The sequence below is a fragment of the Trachymyrmex cornetzi genome, unplaced genomic scaffold, assembly GCF_001594075.2.
Source record: "Trachymyrmex cornetzi isolate Tcor2-1 unplaced genomic scaffold, Tcor1.1 scaffold62, whole genome shotgun sequence".
Taxonomy (NCBI): domain Eukaryota; kingdom Metazoa; phylum Arthropoda; class Insecta; order Hymenoptera; family Formicidae; genus Trachymyrmex; species Trachymyrmex cornetzi.
This window is the reverse complement of record NW_017299937.1, coordinates 45,883-67,647: the sequence shown is the minus strand read 5'-3', so window position 1 is coordinate 67,647 and position 21,765 is coordinate 45,883. Positions and strand designations below refer to the sequence as shown.

At 33.2% G+C, this 21,765-nt stretch overlaps 1 protein-coding gene across 1 annotated transcript in view; it reads right to left on the bottom strand.

Annotated features, from left to right (window-relative positions):
- Positions 1 to 21,765, bottom strand: part of LOC108766770 (uncharacterized) — a 65,773-nt gene that overhangs the window by 24,386 nt on the left and 19,622 nt on the right. The window lies entirely within an intron of this gene.

The following is a 21,765-nucleotide window of genomic DNA, read 5'->3' as shown; positions in this document are numbered from 1 at the left end:
AATTGAAACAATTGTGTTAAAAACACTCAAAATAATATTCCATTTTTAATTGACATATGCAATTGTTAAGTTAGAAAGGTGACATGAATCTAACACATCGAAATATTACAAAAATGATAGCATATCAGTTGTATGTTCATTGAAGTAATAATCAAAATGTGGTAACACAAGAAAAATTCTACATGGACGCACGATTTTTTACTGTGTACGCTGCTTGAAATATTTATTGCATTTTTCTGATATATTTGGATCAAAATATAACTTTTAACATATTAAGTACTATTTCCAGCAATTAGAATAATTAATAAAGATAATATCATGTACATATTTATACTTATGGATTATAGATATGGATGAGCAAATAGCTACTTTAGACGTAAAGTGTATTTTTCTCTAAGTGACAAATTTGATTTGTGCATTCACAGTATGGAATGCAAGTTACACGTAAGGTGTTGGAGCTTTGTTTAACACTTTACATTCATGAATAAGCGTTTGCTTTTTCGCGTAGAAGCCCGCGGTGAGTGTGGTTTGTTACACATCAATCACTCTACTTCGCGAAACAGTTTCAGTAATATCTCCTCAGCAGGTCGCCGCATACTGTTTCGAGTAACTAGCTAGTGTGCGTTTCAGATTTTGCCGAGTGATATATATGTAAATTTGCAGAAAGCCAGCCGCCGTTTACGATGTAGTCGAGCAATAATTTTTCGGAGAATAAAGCACGCTGAGACTTTGTTCTCCTTTCGAGAATCACGTCTTACGTTAAGATCTTGCTTATATTGCCCATTTAACCTGTCGGTATAATTAATTGTTTTCTACGAAAACAATTTGTCAGCACAACTAATGATTAGAAAGTATGTGAAAATTAAAGAAATATTACAGTACAATTAGTTACAGGGTTGAGAGATCTTAAATCTTTAATCGGCAGTTACTAATTCGTACTTTGCACTGCTATTAAACTGTTATTATCTCCGTGCAGGTGAAGTATGAACGAAGCGCGCTTTCACGAGTCCGAGGCTTTCGTGTAGAAAGCTGACAGAAACAATCAATCGATTGCGCGACATCGAATTATCGCGCAACGAGCTATAAATGTGCGGGTGGATAAACTGGTTAACTCAAGGGGATCCGGTGAAAGTGAACGAAAAATGATCTGGTTATCACGAGAAAGAGCTCTCACGCATGTCAGACACTTTCTTTAGTGTATAGTGTTGCACTGCCCATGTGTACCATATCGCAAAGGAGCGACTGAGTAGAGAGTCTTTCTTTCTGGTCAGAAAACAGATATAATGGGTCGCGATCGTAATCGATTCTCATTAACGTGAATGGTAGAGATTCCCTAAGTCGGATCGGCCACGCAGATTACCCTTTATTTATCGATATATGTTCCTTGTTCCGGTTTATTGTTACAACATTTTTGCAATTCGAATGTGAGCCTCGATCTTTCGATAAATGCAGCTTCATTTTCAGTGTAGTACATTTTTCTATGCAATTTTAATCGTTATTGAATTTTTATTAATATAAATAAAGCAGTTACAAAATAGTTATTAAAAAAAAAATTTGATATATTCCTTGAATTGAATTAATTGTAAAAGTTTTGTAAAAAGTGTACAATTATAATTTTGATTAAATTATATTTTGTTTCTGTATTGTGCTTCCTATTATTCGATATTCCCTGATGAAAATAAAAATCGGAGCGTAAATCGGATGTAATTGGAGAGTAACAGAAACGTAAACGAAACTCCTAGAAGGTGAAAATTGGAACAATGAAATGTAAAAGAAGCATTTACGCTTCTTTTACATTTTGATATTTCAATTTTCGCCGCGTAAAAGTTTCGTTTACGCTTCTGTTACTGTTCCATTAGTAATGAAATGTAAAAGAAGCATTTACGCTTCTTTTACATTTTGATATTTCAATTTTCGCCTCGTAAAAGTTTCGTTTACGCTTCTGTTACTGTTCCATTACATTCGACTTATGCTCTGATTTTTATTTTCATTAGGGGAACAATTTAATAGATGATCTTAAAATCGAAAATATTAGATATATAATCTATAATCAAGATAATCAATGTACACGGAGAAAATTTTATATTTAAAATTACTATAATGTGGTAGTAGCTGCGGTCTTCATGTAAATTATAAGTTTAAATGCTATAGTTATTTTTTTAAAAACAATAATACAATGTAATTTACACTTTTTTATAGTAAATTTTATAGTAAAATTTTTTATTACAAAATCAAATCTTGTTGAATGAAAATTAGTATATTGTAAAGATAAGTAAAAAATATATACCTAGGAAATTTATATAGTAAATTTTATAGTAAAATTTTTTATTACAAAATCAAATCTTGTTGAATGAAAGTTAGTATATTGTAAAGATAAGTAAAAAATATATACCTAGCAAATTTAGTTTGCGCACCATAGTAAAAATTAACTGTTTTCATGGTAGAATATGGCTTAACAAAATAATTACTTTATTTATGTGATAAAAATTAGTATTACCATAGTAAAAGTTAAATCGGAATTATGTTGTGAGGATCCATACGAAAATAAAAGGCAGTAAAGTGTAATTTAAAATTATATTAAAACTTAATATAAAATTTTCTCCGTGTATTATAGACACTTTATGTCCGATTTTGTCTTTCTCACTCCTTCGAAATCTATTCTCTATGCTGTACGTGTGTACAGTCTTGTTATTATGGAACCACTTTCACGCAGCGTGCGTTTCTCAGAGAAGATCTCCAATCTCCGGTAATGCGTGGTCACGACTTCTTTCTCTGTCACGACCGAAGACCATCCCGCAAAAATGCGTTGTGTACCATCGCTTCCTGTTTAATGTAACTTGCTTGGTTTATTACGCTATAAGTTATTACCGATCATCTAATGATTTCCTTGAAATTATTTTTCTTCAATGTAACTCTATTTGCGTAATGTTGTACATTAGGAATTTCATTGGATGCGCATCTATCCAATGTGATACTAAATTAAAAATACAGTGCGAGAATAAATTAAGAATCAGCACAATCAATTAAGGATATAGTGTATACATAATTGACAAGAAAAACGGAATGCTTCAATGTTGCGTTAGGAGACGTTGAACGAGGAAGGAGGGACAATTTAAAATTTATGTCAGTTCTTGACCGGAGTCGTTTCTACTGCAATTGATTTTGGCACTGGCATCATATCGTGCTATCCCAAAGAGAATATTTTATGTTTTTTTTAATGCTATAACGTAAATATCCCGGACATGTACGCATACGGATGAGTAAATCCCACAACACGGTGAGTGAAAGATATTCCGGTCTGACTGGAAGACGGAGAAAGTGGCGGTTGATCGTTGAACGGAGGTTAACGCCGTTCTTTGGGCTCATCCTGTCGTCCATGAATCGTTATCGGGAATTGAACGGGAGATCAACTGCTGAATCGCCTACACACGATGATTTATGGCCGGGCGTTTAAGGATCACGAGCACGATGAATGGACGCGTTCGTGCATCCATCGGTCTTTGGCTGGATAACAAATTGCCATTCGTTTATCTAGGATAGCAAATTCTGGGGCGCTGATCGTGGGTCAGAATGCATCCTTTTATAAAACACGGTGATTCTGCGGTCTTTTTTTTTTGAGAGACGCGATGAAGGATTAATATATCGATAATATGAGACAATTTGTCAAGAATTTGCGTTACTACGATACAAGAACAGTTCTTGATCATTGAGAAGAACTTATAAAAACGTTGAAGCTTAGAATCGTTCTACCACAGCAATACGTATTTTGATGTAGTTGATACTTAAGTAGTTTCAAATGGCTATACTACAATTCCATAATCGGAAGATCAGAACTTTTTGCGCCTATGTTCTCTAATAACATTATTTTTACCGATGATTATCTAATGGTACTTTCGAATTGCAACGCGCAACGCCTGCGCAAAAAAAATATAACAACGTGATGCAAGAATGCAAGTTTAATCGTGTACTTCTGTTCGTACTCTAGTAACTTCCCGTATTAGCTTTCTCCTATAATAATTAAATCTGTAAGTGTTGCCCCTTCCTAATTTGCGAAACAAATTAAGATTTGTCACGCTTGCCGTTTGTACATTCGTCACGAGTCAGTATGCACGTCACTTTGATATATTATTTTAGCACTTTAAATGATTTTGCATGGACACAAATTGATTTAATTTTTTATTTTCGTGAAACAATGGAAAAAAATATAGCCGCGGGTTTTAAAGAAAGTGTGAACACGCTAAGTAAAATATCTATTCTTATTTGACGTTAGATGAGGAATTCCTAATTACTATAGCAAGTTTGTTTTGCTACTCCAATAAATTACCGAGTTGCTATTACAAATTACACATCCTTATATAGCCAACCAGCTGGAAAATGTCTCGCTCGCCATTTTTGTATAGCTATTACGTTCGTAGAAGAACATGCGGATGCTATGCGGATGCACGCAGGAAAGAACGCGTTGACAAGGCTAATGAGTATGTTAGACAGGATTTGATGTAGTTCTGGATCATGATTCAAATTCTTTATTATTTTGTTAATTTTATACACAATCTTATGTTTAACGTTATGAATCATATTTTTTGAACGACCATAAACATAGTTATAATAAATAGATTAATTAAATGACATAAAGAAATATAATATATTAATTAAAGATATTTTATTAAAAATATGAAAAGATTTGAAATGAAATAAAGAAGGTAAAACTCGTTTGATGTATTATTTGTGTGTGTAAAATGTACAATACTGTGTGTGTGTGTAAGGGCCATCACACAAAATGACGTAATCCAAATGGGAATTCATACGATAGATCATTGAATCCTGATGAAGTATCGATCCTGTACTGAAAAATGAGTTTCTTATTTCTGTAGTACTGCACCAGTATTTAAAAACAATGATGTGATACTGATCTGATGCGTGGATCAGTATTGAATAGTAGTACTGATCCAGTACATTATCAATCAATGTTTGGTCTATATTGAAATTTTAGTTTGCACCAAAACCAATGTGTCAGATGTTAGTATTAGGACAGTACATCACCTGTCTATTTGCAGTATCGTGTCTGTATTTGGTACAGTAATTCCATATTGTAATAGTACTATATTATAAATCTTGGCCTATTGCTATCATCCCAATATTCCTTCGGTACCTGTACTGACATGTAAAAATTAGTACTAGGCTAGTGCCTCGCCAGTAATCAATTCCTACTATGTAACAATACATATGTTTAGTTTATAAACTACAGCTTAAGTTGTATAACTATAAGACTTTTGGATCAATGAGCATTTTATGTAAATCATGACGAAAAGACATGATGTCTTTATGTTGGATGCTTATTTTAGTCTAGGGGTCTTATGCTATGCTTATGCAACTTATATCATTTTATGTGTGATAATCCTATATTTTAACGATTTTCCTCACTCGATTATTTTTTTTATTTCGCCTCAAAGAAGTGTTTGATAAAACGATCGGTATTCGACAAAACAAATAATACGTTCGAAGTACGTCCTTATTTACGTGAGTTGACCGGATGGAGAATGTCTCTTGGCCATTTTTGTCTGTCGATCGGGCTACTGCGTATGTGATCCTGACATAAGCTGGACAGCAAGGAGACCAGAGAAATACAAGTATCGTTATCCAGTCAGATTTCTTAAAAGGCACGAGATATGAGGAACTGGCTACTACATTCGGCTCCGATATAACCCTAATAAAAATAAAAATCAGAGCGTAAGTCGAATGGGAAAGTAACAGAAGCATAAACGAAACTTCTACGAGGCGAAAATTGAAACATCAAAATGTAAAAGAAGCGTAAATACTTCTTTTACATTTCATTGTTCCACTTTTCGCCTTCTAGGAGTTTCGTTTACGTTTCTGTTACTCTTCAATCACATCCGATTTACGCTCCGATTTCTATTTTTATCAGGATAGTCGTCATTCTTATCTTCATGTCTTTCGCATATCATGATTCTTTTTTGGCGTCGCGTTTATAATCTATCCAAAATTGAGTCGAGAGCAGAGCAGATCCGCGCATACCAATTTATCAATCTTCGATAGACGCATTGAAATTTCTTATTTAACTATAGCACCCACTATTTTCTCGCTCGAGTTTAAGCTCATTAGCTCGGCATTCGACCGACTATCGAAATCGGTAGTGCCGGCAATCATGAGGTGTCGTGCATTTCGAAAGAATCGACAGATATGGAGAGCACCGGAAAAACGAAAGGAACTGTCAGATTGGCGCGAAGGCATTTCTGGAACGCGGTTGGTTAGACAATTTTTACAAACAACTCTTTAAGGAAGACATATTATTAGGAAATTTCGCGCGGCAGCCGCATTCGATTTCCTTTTACGTTCAAGAAGGATCTTGGCGAACGGTAACAGCGGACGTATTATCCATTCTCTAGTCTCAGAACATAAAGTGATTCTTTTTGCGCCACCGTGAAATACACAGGGATCGTAAATATGATCCATGAAGCATAAATCATTATTGAGCATTGGTCAGTCTATTTATTGCCTTTGAACTCGCATGCGTATGTATTATCGTGTCGACATCAGAATTATTCATTTGATGATCTCGTTAGTGACCCAGGCTTGTGTAAGATAATAAATAATCTTATTATTATAAAAAAATGAAAGAAATATTTATCTTCTCATGTAACTATTTCTAGATAGAATTAAATGTACGATAGTAAAACCGCAAAATACTTCAAATTACGGAGTGAATTGTTACGAAGTGATCCAAATCCGTCGATTGCATATAATACCGCATGCACCGTTACGCATAATTACTTCAGATCATCGAGTAGCTTATGTGAGAGCGAAAAATTGTCGAGCGAACATCATGGCTGACATTGATAAACCGGATTGTGTATATTTTTTCTTTTTTTTGAGCATAATTGTAAGGAACACATTTTTTATGACGAAAAAGCGATACTATATAAAAGTTGCAACATATGTAAATATATATATGGACACAGGGTGTCCAGTAAATTTTGATTAAGTACTCGTATGTAGATAGAACGGACTAAACTAACAAGGGAACACAACCAAGTGAATATCTCCGATTTAAATGAACTTTTAGTATGTTGTTCTATGGACAAAAATAGGAGACACGTATTTTTTTATACATGCTGAATCGTACATTAAGGGAGTGAAATCCTCCCTTGAAAAAAATCGGTTTTTTTCTTTCAGATTGAATATCATCGAAACTGTAAGAGATAGAAAAAAATTTGCACAATGAAAATTTTTTTCTATCTCTCTTGCAGTTTCGACGATATTCTGAAAGAAAAAAAACTAATTTTTTTCAAGGAAGGAATTCACCCCCTTAACGTGCAACTTGTTTAAAAAATACTGTCTTCTATTTTTGTCCATAGAACATCAAACTAAAAGCTCATTTAAATCGGAGAGATTCACTTGATTATGTTCCCTTGTAAGTCGAAAAGTCCTCTACCATTTTGCAATTTTCATAATAGTTAACAAGATATTAATTACTAAAAATCGCTGAATATTGGTTTTCAATAATTTTTTATTCAAATACTATCAACTTTATAGAAAAACAGCAAGAGACAAAAATTGTTTATTTTCTTCTCATATAACTCTAAGAATTTTTTCAGAATTTTTTCAGAATTTTTTCAGAATTTTTTATGAATTTTTTATGAATTTTTTAGTATTGCATTTTCTTATTGACTATTGTTATCAACATGAGAAAATTGGTATTAAAACATTCTGGAAAAATTCTCAGAACTTTATGAGAAGAAAATAAACAATTTTTGTCTCTTGTTGTTTTTTTGTAAAGTTGATAGTATTTGAGTAAAAAATTATTGAAAACCAATATTCAACGATTTTTAGCAATAATAATATCTTGTTAACTATTACGAAAATTGCAAAATGGTACAGGACTTTTTGACTTAATTTAGTCCGTTCTATTTTCACACGAGCACTTTATCAAATCTTACTAGACATCTTTTATTTAAATTTGAATAATTTTTTCAGAAAATCTTTTTATTTGTGTGTCGGTATCTACAGAATTTTAATTAATTTTAATAAACAGTGCGGTAAATTGTAAAGGAAAAAATATAAAGAGTAAGATATTCATCTGCCAAGAAATCGACATATATCTTGTAAATCCATAATGAGCAAGAAAGCAATGGTAAATCAGTAAAACTATAAAGCGAGCACCGACACAAATCGAATCATATGAGATTGTATGAAAGAATAGATCGAAATGGTAGATTGCATAGATCGGCGGTGTTTTACAAACGTAATTAGTTAACTGGTTTCTCCTATACTATAATTTTGAATCAGATACAGATATGGTTTAAAGCGGTGCTACGATCGTACGTCATCCACTTGATCGTCCTATATCGCTGATTACTGTAAAGTATTTTCTCGGAGAAAGTAATTCCTTTAAATTCCGATTAGCAGATTAGAAACGGAATTGTAACTTTCTCGAAGGAAGTAACTTCGAAAATTTTATATCCTGTTTCCGTATTATATAACTATCGAGCTAAATAAAACTATATCTCAAAAGGTAAGAAACTTTGATCTCGGTATACGTGAAGAAATAATTACAAAGCGGCCGGTACTTATAGGACGTGTGTTTCAACAATATTTTATAGCTTAGTTAATTAAGTGTAACGCTACGCGTAATAAAGTCACATTTCAGAGAAGCCGTTCGAACGAAGCGACAGTTTGAAGGGGATTTCTCGTCGGATTTATTTTACGAGGTTCTGCTGTGCGCTGTCACTTTACTGTCTACCGCGAGTACATCTTCAAGAACCTCGTTCTTGCGTCTATTTGCGTGTTTTTACTCCTCGTCTGCCGTACTGCGGATTTATATATCTGCACGCGTGGACATTCAATTACTCGCCGGTCGCAGCAATAGCTTACGATCGCTCTCATTGAACAGTCCGGTGAATCTAACCTATTACAATACGTAATGATCGTAATAATCGCGTGTAGCAAGCGATGTGCTATAAATAAACATGATATAGTAATTTCCCGTGCACTGATTGCAGAAGATTTACACAAGTACTACTGGATCGCGTAAATCAAGTGAGTTAAGGCGATAATCGCATTCTTTTTATACCATCCCGTATTTATGATGACATATAAGTACTCAAGAGCGTGTAACTTTTCCACATGCAATGCTTTTATCTCAATAGACATTAAGCGAGCACATATCAATCATAATTAATTATACAATGTTTATTCTTAAATGTAAACAATTCGACAGTATATCAATCTATTAATTTCTTAATAAAATTAATTATCAAGTATACTGACATAATACTGAGTAATATAAATTTGTAACCGATGTAATAACAAAACATTATATTATCATTCCTAAATAATAAAAAAATTTCAAGCATATATATAAAGGAAAGGATGATTTTGCCGAAGTATTTAAAAATTTAATTAGATATAGATTTGAAAATAATTTTGCACTATTAAATAATTATGTAGAATGCACAAACTAGTTGTTGAAATGTCCAAACTTTTTATAGCATTGATCATCATGCTTGAGATTCCTATTATTTTCATGATGTAACACAATTATTTTTAGATTTGTATCTAATTTTTTAAATATTATAGAAAAATTCTTTCCGTATATGTAGGGTAAACTGGAGTATTATGGCTATATGGAAAAGATGGCCATAGGCTATAATTTCTCCAACAATTGATAAATAGTGCATTTTTATAGTCATTCTTAAAGATAATCAATATTTACAGTAGTTCATATGAGTACACTATTCAAAATAACAATATTATAAATATTATCTAATATTTTTTCTTTCGACTATCTGCAAAGTTTTGCACGTGTCTGTTAAAAACTATTATAATGTCTAATAAATTACAGTTAAGCTGCCATAATCAACATTACATACGCAATAAAGGTACGTAGATTGCAAAGTGACCTATAATTAATACTTTCATTTTCACTATTTATTTATAAATACTATGGCTATCTTTCTTAATATCATGGCCATCTTTTCCCTAAAAATCAGATAAGATGACCAATGCATACTTTGTAATATTTTGATAAAATTAAAGTTCTGTAAGTATTTTCTCTTTAATTTCGATAGTATTTGTTACTTCAAGCTTCAGTGAAAGTAATATCCCAAATATTGTTAAAAAGTGACAAGAATAAATGTATGTTTTTTGCATTTTAAAAAACTATGGCCATCATACCCGAGTTTACTCTACGACAAGCACTCTTTAGTGCCTCATGTGTCATATGTGCGCGTTTTTAGATGACAATTATTCAATACAGCGGCCTTACGCCAATTGCAAAGCTTCTATAGAACAAGTCGTACTCTACATGCGAACCACGTATTTTCGACTGTTTCGCTAATCGATTATGTTGGCAAACCGCGGTGGTGTGGTTCATTTGAATGCGTATGAGGATTCACTTTCTAACTTGGCCAGCTCCCGCATATAATTCGGAATTCTCATTACAAGTCGCGCGGTTTTTACGGCGCTAACTTACTGCTTCGCACGAGCGTCATAGTCTGATTAGTCGACCTCTCTTCACGTTCCAGAATAGCACGAATGAGCCGACATGCGTGCCGCATGTAACACACCTATCTTGTGCCTGTGTACGTGCACGATTCACGGGAACAAGCGCGTAAATGACTATTGGTTGCACCAGTAGCACACAAAACCCGGCGTGTAACACGTGGAGAGAGCGATGCGCGCATACGTAATCGTATTAAATGAATTGGAATGGAATTCTGGAGTAGTCGCGTGCGACGCGCATCGCTGGTGTCGGTAATCGGCTAAGAAATTACGCAACACTTCAACGTCAAAAGTACGGGCTGGTGTCGAACGAGACGTTCGTTCTGATGCACGAACGAATAATTTAACATGCGTCAATATCGAACTTTAGCGTTGTGTTAAAGAAGTGGAGAGAGGAGTGGCCAAATTTATTTGTCTCGAATAGATAGAATGCAAGCATTAGATATTTAGAAAAGAAAAATTATGATCGTCTCTATAGATACATTGCTTTGCACTTTATAAATGTCAAACAAGTCACGTACCCCATTCTGAATCTATTTCTTCTGAGTCTCAAAAGTTGATCTAAGCTTACCTGCAACAATAAGATAAAATTTAAATTAATACATTATTAAAATGGAACATAGTCAAATATATTATATATGACAGAAGAAATTTAATTTTTAAATATAGTTTTTAGAATTTCGCGGTTATTGGATAAATGATACTTTCAGCAGAAAAAGCAGTTTTGCAATTGTTGTAAAATTCTTTAATGTAATTGATTTATACATTTAGATCAAGTGAGCTAAAGGCAAGAATTAATTGTGTTAAAGTCTTACAACAGTTGCAAAGTATTTATAGTTCATTTTTATGTTTAAGATTGTCTTAAGTACAATCTCAAGACGTCACAAACCCAGAGGATCGTATTAGCGTCTTAAGACATTACTTAAGATAGTCTTGTGACGATCATGCATAAGAATGGACTATGAATATTGACCAGATGCTTTTTTTGTTGAATGCAGGCATTGATAATCGAAAAGCATTAATATATATATATAATATCACTAGCTTATATCACAATCTCAATGTGCTATCAATAAATTTCAATAGACATCATGTACGAATGTATTTCTTGACTGCTAGAAAATACGCTAGAAACGGACAGGTTACAAGTCCACCATTACAAGTTGTCTGCAACTGGTTTTGCCGGTCAAATTTGTCGAGACAACCCACGATTTGCATGTACAAGTGGCAATGTCGAAGCGGAACGTTTCCACGGTCGCGGGACATTGCAGCCACGGTGATTGGCACCGCTATTCCGTAAATTCTCGGCAAATCGTATGCAATTCTCTCGGTGCAATAGTCGGCACTCTTCTGCGGCACGAAAGGAACTTATCGGGACCGAGCATGATGTCGGTGCTCATGTCGCAAGAAAGCCATACCTTGCGCACTTCTGATGTTCGCGAGTCACAAATAACTAACATAGTGTAATCTCTTGATATACGCAGATATATTAATTAGAAAATTAAATGAAAGAACATATGAGTATATATGTTGTATATATGTTGCCGATGATTGTAAATATTGCGTGACATATATTCATTGCGTAGTTAATACGAACGATACGAAGATAAACTAGCGTCGTGAAAAAAGGCGGTTTTTGAAAGGGAAAAGCAACGGTTCAAGATAATTCAATTATCGTAATACCGGTTCTCACATTATCTCCCCGAAGACTCTCTTTCTATATTCGGAAGTATCAAATTCTAGTCGAGCCGGTTAAGCCGATACACTGCATATCAAATTAGTTCTTTCTGGATACAAATATTCGTGTTTGTCAAGGATAACGGGTTGCGCGGTAACTGGTTTAGCAAGATAATATCTTAGCGGCCAGTGTACGATGCTAAAAATATATTTCCAATGTTTTGTATTGCAACGAGAAAGTCTTTCCTTGGAAATATAATGCTGTCGCGCGCGACGAAAAATACCATCGTGATGATGATGATAATGATTCGTAGAGAGAATTTGAAAATTTTATGGGCTGGTATAAAAGGCTCCTTACCTCGTAAAAGAATAGGATCCAACGAGTTGCCTAATTGAAATAGTCTAACAATCGACGCACATACCATTTTTGTAATAAAATTCTAAAGGTCACTCCTTGTGCAACAATAAGACAGATAATGACTTACGAAATAGGTATGCAATCCTTGGATAGGGACTTCTGATTGTTTAGTTCATTTCTAAACCATTCTTCGAAGGAAGGCAGTCACCCGCGCTGTTCAATGTCGTCATGTGCAAACCACGTTAATTGCACAGTCGCCTAAAGGCTGTTATTATGAGTATTTGTCGTTCAAGTTTTAAGATGAATATAATCTGTTTTTTATGGGTGTGTATGCATATGTATATATATGTATATATATGTGCGCGCACATTTGCAAAATAAAAACAAGCTTTTAAGATTATACTTAGAGTTATTTTTAAAAAGCTTACATGTTTAATAAATAATTCAGTTGCATATTTTTAATGCAAGACATTTTTAAATAATATTCCAGTCGACTAACTAAAGTCGATAAACTAAAAGTCACACAATATTAATGTTATAATTTCGCACTCAACAATGTAACTGTTTTGTAATACTATTTGTTATATTTATGTTGTTGAATGCGAAAGTATGTCGATTGGGATGTTTCTTCTACTCCTATAGAATATTTAAAGTTTCATTTTCAATGAAAGCAACATATCACCTTTGTAAGTAATTTAACAGGTATCACGAAACACATGTCGTGACCTTCGTTTATTCGCTTGCAATCAGAGACGGAGATAATCTTTGCCTTATGAGTGAAGCGCACGTGTTGCATGTAACCATTGTGGCAGGTCATGGTTGCTGATGACAATAATAGTAATCCGTGTTCTGCTGGCTAGGTCGTAACTTACACCGTGTATTAACTGGATGCACTTCGCGACACATGATGGAAATGAAATCATTATTAGTAGAAAGTTTACGTAGTATCGAGATCCTGTCGGTAGCATATTAATTACATGGCTGCGTTCGCGCTACCTAATACTCCTTATCAGTGTATCGTTGCGCCCGTACTCGTTACGGTAATCTTTTCTTCATGATTTCCCAGTCTTCTTTAGCTCTCTTCTCTTTTCATATAATGAATGTAGCACCAATATAGTCCGCACGAGTAAGCACATTCGTATCTAAACCTTCGCTAAAATGCCATTCATTCGTCTCTAACAGCTGTTCGTCTCGGATAAGTGCATGCAAAACTCGTCTTGCCAGATGCCAAGCGATGCTCATCGATTTTATAATTAATCGATGACTATCATACATCGAAACGCTCACATTTAGATTTTGGATAATAATGAACGCATATTATATATATATATATATATACATATATTTAAAATACAGATATAAAATTAACATACGTCAATTTACAAAATCCATATAGATAATTGGTATTGATAGACACGCGTGAATAACATAATTTGTCGCGGCTAATTGCTAAGATTCAATGAATCATCGTGTAAAATTTAAATAATCATTAGACAAGATCTTCTTAATGTACGTAACATTTTTTAAATATTTAGGTTCATTTAGGAAATAAATTTTTTAATATTTTAAAATTTAAGAGTTTATTTAAAATTTAAATGGTCATTAGATAAAACTTTAATGTACGTAAAACTTTTTTTATTAATTTCGGATTTACTTAGGAAATATATTTTTTTAATTTAAAATCTCGAGACTACTGTGGAACTTTTACTACTTTATATTTTAATGCGAGTTAGCACACTCTTCCAATTAAAATTTAACGGGGATCGATTGCTGTTTGATCTGAAGGAAAACACTTTCTCGCGCATCAAAGAAACGCTTTCTAATGACGAAAGACTGCACGTTAATGACGTTAATAACGTTCCGTGCCATCGATTTGTCCAGCCGCGATCCCGTCACTAATGTACCTTAAAAGTTTTCTTCGATGACCGCAATCTCCGGAGATTCGGAACGTTTCGCAGCAGCCGTGTTTCGTGACGAGCGTTTTCACAATCTGTGGATGTATGGAACAATAAAATGCTATACTGTTTCTTCGATAAATTATCGTTGAACGAGAGAATAATATCTTGACTATTCCGACCTTAATTGTTGCTATGTGAGCTCTGATTACAAGCACATTGCGGCAATTCATTATTCCTATAATGGGTCGACCAAACCGCCACACTTTACTAATACACAAATACCTATTTTCTTTCACAGTTGAATGATGTTCGCTGAAGTTGCTTATCTGTTTCTTCTCAATTTGCACTCATTTCTTTGTACACTTCTCACTTTGTGTACATTATTGATACATTACTGATATATATACTACTTTAGTTTTTATTTTCTCGGATAGCTAATTTATGATTTCATAAAACAAAAATATAATAATAAATAATTATTATCTTTTATATATATACGTCGGGTTAATAGACACAATTTCTAATATTTAGCTATTCATTTCTCATGTGCGTTTCACAACTTACGTTTTGTCATTGTTTAATTCTATTACAGGGCGCAACATATTACTTCGTAATAATTATTACGGCATTTGACGTTTAAGAAATATAAAAATATATTTGACAGAGATTGAAGTTGTGTTGTATATAATTTTGTGGCGAACTTTCGTCAGCGATGTTATGAAATTTCGTATGCCAGCACGTTTCATAGCACTGCTGTTAGATATATACGTTTCTGAATATAGATATGTAAAGTAGAAATATATCTTGACGTCTAAATGTTTGTATATCATCCATGCATACTATGATGTGAAAATTAAAAATTAACGAATTAAAATTCTAATATTACAAGTATATAAAAATAATCTAAATTTATTTATAATGATGGGAGAAAAGAACATATGATAATTATTATCGAATATATTTGTTCGTATTCATGGGGCATTGAAGATTAGTTCTTAGAAAATTATGCCAATAATTTGAATCTCTGCAATAAACATGCGCAATTGAAATACTCCGGAAATGTAATTATTTCATCTGCATTGACGTAGTAGTATGTAATAATGTACCTTGAAGTAATCATTGAATGTTTAACTCGTCTTCATCCAGAAGAGAAAGTAGGAATATCGCCCTTTCTTTGCTTGAATATCGTAGTTGCTAATTTGCAAGTAAGATAAAATGAGTGATCATACGTGCCGAGGAAATAAATCGAGTCCACTATTGCTTCATGATCGCTTCATCAAATAATTACACATGGACGCATACGAATGCGAAAACTTGATTTTCCCCGAGAGTTAATGATATCAATCACAGAAACGCCGTAACATGAAGAAAAGGAAATGTTAGGGATACAGTATGAGAATTTCACGATTTAGACGTGAAATTACGAAGACGGATGGGTAGGTTCATTAAATGTTCACGTCTTTCGATATCGCGCGCATACCCGGCGTAATATATAGCTCGAACTCGTGTCGGTAATTATACCGTTGTCAATCAATCGGTAATAAAGTGCGATCGCGATTGAGAGATCAAGCGATGTACAAATGATATCGTCAAAAAAAGATCATTCGATGATTCAGAGAGCAGTAATTCAAGATGCAGTTAATTATCGTTATCGTATTATTTTGATTAATCTTAGATTGAATATTCATACTAAAGTTTAAAGAGACAAAAAATATCAAAATAAAAATTGTTGATTTTATATGAAAAACGATATAAAACACCAAATACATAAAAAGTATGAACGATATATTTTTGAAAGATATGTTTCATACACTGTGTGAAAGAAAAATCTGGTTGTATTTACTGATTGTAATTCTGATTGAAAATGAATAAATCAGAATTTTCTGATTGAAACTATTATAATTCTAGTTGAAATAATCAGAATTTTGATTGATATAATCAGAATTTTCTATAAGTTTGTTCATTTTCAACTAGAAATTCTTCTGAGTGTATTATTTAATAATAACAAAAGTACAAAATATTTTCTTTTTCTTTTAAACAGAATGAGTTTACTTTAGAATGCCTCTTACTGTAGAGACGCTTAAAAAATTGCGGTTACATTTGGATGGTGACATTGGGCTACGACATACTCGAGTTGCTGTATAAAATATATCATAAAAAGCTCTCTCTCTCTCTCTCTCTCTCATAGCTATTAGTTGTGCACAATGCAGACTTTTTACGAGTCATATTGATTACCATCTTTCTCTTTCAAAAATATCTTGCAATTCACGAGACTAGTTATTCAATCAGTAGCAATTGCGTGAAATAATTTATCTTTGCTGATGTATAAACACAAAATAACAAAACCTTAGGTGTTAAGTGATTGTACGCAACAGATTGAACTGCGTAATCGCTGTGAACAACAATTAATTATTGCTGATCTGACGAGTGATTATTGCATGCCGCGCGCTATTTTATATCTATTGGTGTTCAGTAATTAACTGTCACTAACTCGACAACCGATTATCGTGTATACTATTTTGATGCAATTGATCAGATACGTGTGATCTTTCGATTGACTCATAAACTAAATCGATAGATTAGTATGAAGATTAACATTAGACATCCATCTATTGCCTCTGGCACTACGGTACTTTATGCTTTTGTACGAATGCATTTATATAATTGTTTGAAGATTAAAGCGCGAACATTACGATTAAATTACGGAGTTAAAAAGAGGATAATGTGTCTCAGTTGTGGCGTGTGATCAAGCGCGACAGCGAAAAGAAATCGGCACTGACAGTTTCGAGTAGGTTTTACGCTCACTGGACCACGTCGATCTCTTGTAATGTCCCTCATTGGTCTCGACAGTGACCAGCAACTTTTCGCGAACGGAACGAAAATTTCTACCGAACTACACGACGCAAGATCGACTTTCTTGATCGCGAATGGCGAGATAGAAATTGCTACGCCATTGGTACTCGGCTCTAATTGCGCCAAGGCATTGTTGGGCGTCGATAATAATTTCGCGCTAGTGCTGTGAGAATGTGGTAATAACGCCGATGTTGCCAGGGGATTACAGTTACAGGAGCTATGATTAGACACCGCTGCGATTTAGTGAAGCACGGTATAATCGTACTTTCAGCGCCGTGAATCCATAATTCGAGTGGGGGAGTATTTTAAATCTGATCACTATGTACGAACTTGTAATCTTAAAAAGGTTAGCAATCGTAATCCTTATTTTATCCCTTTTGCATACATGACGCATTAGCTGTAACATTTTTAAGTTTTTCTATTTTTGTAAAAAATTATATATGTTGACACAAAACCTTGTGCATTATTATTGACAGAAAATTCTACAGTGAGTGAACATGAGTGAATAAAATTTTGCAACGATACGATCGAGATAATGTACACTGAGAAAAAAATATAGTCAATTTTAATAAATATTTAGTTCAATACTGCCAACTAAACATTTACTTACCGTAAATAAATATTTGTTCAGTAAAAAAAAAGATTGTTAAATCAAATTAATATTTCTTGTATCAAATAAATATATTTTTATATTTAATAAATATTTAGTTGGCAGTATTCAACTAAATATATATTAAAATTGACTATATTTTTTTTCAGTGTAGGAAATGTATTTAGTTGAATTTGTTTAATCAGCCGTTCGAAACAAAAGTGAAACTCTTGACTCTAGCTCCTCTTCTCTTCGTACGTGGATAATTGATGTGCAATTATCGTGCAAGCCATTGGCACATATCCACTCCATCGAGTAGGAAATCTCTCTCGCAGCTGTCTTTGAAGGAAATGCAAGTGTGCGTCTTCGCGTGCACTCGCGCATGCACAGAACGTTATCCCTCGTATTTCTATAATAATTATTGATATATGCAACCATCGATTTCCAACCTGTCATTACTATGACTGATTAAGTAATTAGCTGAAATTTCATATATAAGTATGCGTAACTTTCATATTTTTATGTTTTGCTGTGGAATTTTACTTAAAATTAAATATAAAAGTAAATAAAAAGTATATTATTTTGTGAGTTTATCCTATTTTTTTAAATAATGACAAAATGAATTTTGAGAATGTATCTCTTGTTATTGATTAATTGCCTTGCTTAACTCGTAACTTCTTAACCAAATAATCGGTTAACCAAACTTCCGGCTAATTGAAATTTCTGCGTTTAATGAAACATATATATTGTGTAGAGATATTTTCGATATTTCTCGATATATAAATTACTGCAAGGTATGCACGATATCTCAAATAGTGTTATACTTTCGAGCATTATGCCTATCCGCATTGAATAAGATTATTCACAGAAAATTTATTTTATGAACGTAAAATATTTTACAATATAAATTTATTTTACGTTTGTATATAAGCGGAGCAACATTTCGATAATAAAATAATTCAAATGACTGTGCGGAAATATATGCAGCATTGAAAACCGTCTATTATCGTAAGATTAAATTCTCGATTAAATCACAGAGACGATATAAAATGGGATATAAAATGGAAAGCGAGCTTGATCTTGCCTAACTCTTGTAGTCTTATAATTGCAGATATTCCCGCGGTTTGTTGCAATCATTTAAATAATAGCCAAAATTGTGTGATGAATATCTGTGAATAATCCGCGTTTAATCATATAATTTCGTACTGTAAATAAATGCAGTAATAAGATTTTAATTTGTTTTTTTTTGCATCGCGAAAATTCGATGATTTAATTATATTTTTCAGATGTGTAAGTTTTGCGCGCGCGCGCTCTCTCTCTCTCTCTCTCTCTCTCTCTCTCTCTCTCTCTCTGTATAACTTCTGCTAATGAATGAAAAGATTGATTCTTATTTTAGAGTTTGGTCTCCACGATCGCGACAGGTAAATTGAAATTGTTGACGTACAATTTGTATTCTGCTATTTCCATCTGGTTTTGCTCTTGTCATATCTATATTTCATCATCCAATGCTTCCTAGAGTTTAATGACTCCTCACGATGAAGTCCGTTATCTAATTCTGATGTCATTATGTCACTTCGTTTACATTTCTGTACCATAGAATCATCAGAGATGATGACTTAAAAAGCGCCGATGTGGCGTCTCATATTTAAATATTATGCAGTGTTTATATATTTAGAGTTAATATATATAGTTAATATATATAAATTATATCTATCTGTTGCTATATGAAAATATTTTATTTGAAATAAACTTTTTGTGAATGAATTATACAATATTGAAACTGTATTTCTTTATGCTTTCTTAAGGGATCGATTATGATGATAAAAAATAATACTTTTCAATTTGTATATATATATATATATATATATATATATATATTTATATATAGATAATATATATAATTTAATAAATCGTAATAAATCTGATAATGATTTTTAATCTAATATTTATACATATAGAAATATAAAAATTAGATATTTTATATAAAATATTTTTTTTTTAATAACAGAGTAATATTAACGAAATTTTATAAGTTTAAATATCGTGAAACATTCAGATATTCAAGAATTTTTATTGAATAATTGTATCTAATATATGAAATTAGCTTTTAAGCGAAAACGAAAAGAGGCGCGTCCTTGTAATTGCACTATGTATGAGCTTTCCTTTTTCAAATGCGATCGTAAAGATCGTGCGCGAAACCGCGTCCGGGTTTCTCATTTTTTTGCGACGACGTAATTGTTCAGTATAAAGCATAGAAAGTTACATGCGTGGCAAAAAAATCTAACGATATTTAAAACATTCTTCGGTGAACGCGGCACCTCGCACAGTATGTGGTAGACTGTCTTATGCAACTACTGCGATTCTAGTGCTTGAGTTGCTACGCTTGCACAGAATGAAACGTTTATATCTCATTGCAACTGGAAAAAAAACGGCCCAACCTTCTCGGCTATCTCGATTACTTTTATCTTAATATGGCTCCGAATGTACTTGAATTATGTATACTTGAATTTGACTGATAAAAAGACATAGACACCAATTACTTTTTATTTTGAAACAAATTGAAAGATATGTGTATGTTATGAATTCTTAATTGAAAAGTCCAAAATTTCAATTTTTCATAATTTTATTATTGTCATATGAATAGCTTTCAGTGATTTTTTTGTTCTTAAATATCATATTACACGAAATTATCTCTTAAAATTTTTATTGGGAAAAATCTTTCGTGTACAAGAAGCGTGTTAACCCTCAGTTATATAAATGAATTTGCATTTAGTCATGCACGCTAGGATTGATAATACTCAATTATCCGTTTAAGTCACTCCAACTTGGGTTGGCAAGTCTTCGAGGAGTCATGACACGTGCAAGCGTTAACTGTCCAGAACGCGATTTCACAGCAGCCCGCGGAAGGAAGACTATTGCATTGTACGTTTCGTAATACGATCTGCAGTGCTTATCGCGCGATCCTTGAGGGTCGGGTATTTTAAGGATCGAATCGAGAAAGTGTTTAATGCGAGACCCGCACGAGAGCTGACAGTACATAAGTCACCGCCAAACAGAACGCGGCTGGCACGCCATCGAGAGTTCCCTCGAGGTTCTTTGAAACGCGCACTCGGCATGTCGGCACGGAAGACGATCGCGAAATCTGCGATATGTCTGTACGTTCCACGGAGAGCGCCGTGATTTCTCGTGCGCCGCAATGTATACCCGGAAATCGACGATATAACTCGCGCGGTGAAACCACTGCGCGTGTCCATACCTCATGGATTCGCCCGAATAATTATCCGAACGATGCGGAATGCATCGTTCTTTTTTTCCGCGGAATTCGCAAACAGTGGGCAATTGAGACAATCGTCGATTTAGCAACTGATCAATCGTCTCGATTTAGCAATATACGATTAAAATGGCAGCATGAAAATACTAAAAGATCATGTGCGCGAACTATTTCATTAGTTTATATGTTAACTTTATTTATTGTTTCTTGAGACGATTACTTTGATTATTTACTTTAATAATACCTTAATACTTTAATTAAATAAATAGGTACATGAATTTTTATAGTCTTAGAAAAATTACAATTTGGATGAAAATTTATATGTTTATTAACTGTAAAACTTCATCTATTTGGAGTTTAATGCATAAAATATAAAAATTTTAATAAATTTTAATTAATAAAAATATTTTATATACTGATAAATTACAAATTAATAAAAACTAATAAGTTTTTATAGATTTCTTTAATTAAAACAATTAATGAAACCATAAAAAATATATTACAGGCAATAGGAGTCGACGCTGGTTATTAATTAGCGCAATTTTTCTTAATACTAAAAATATAAACCTTAACTTTGAACGTTTCCACTCATGGTTTGAGT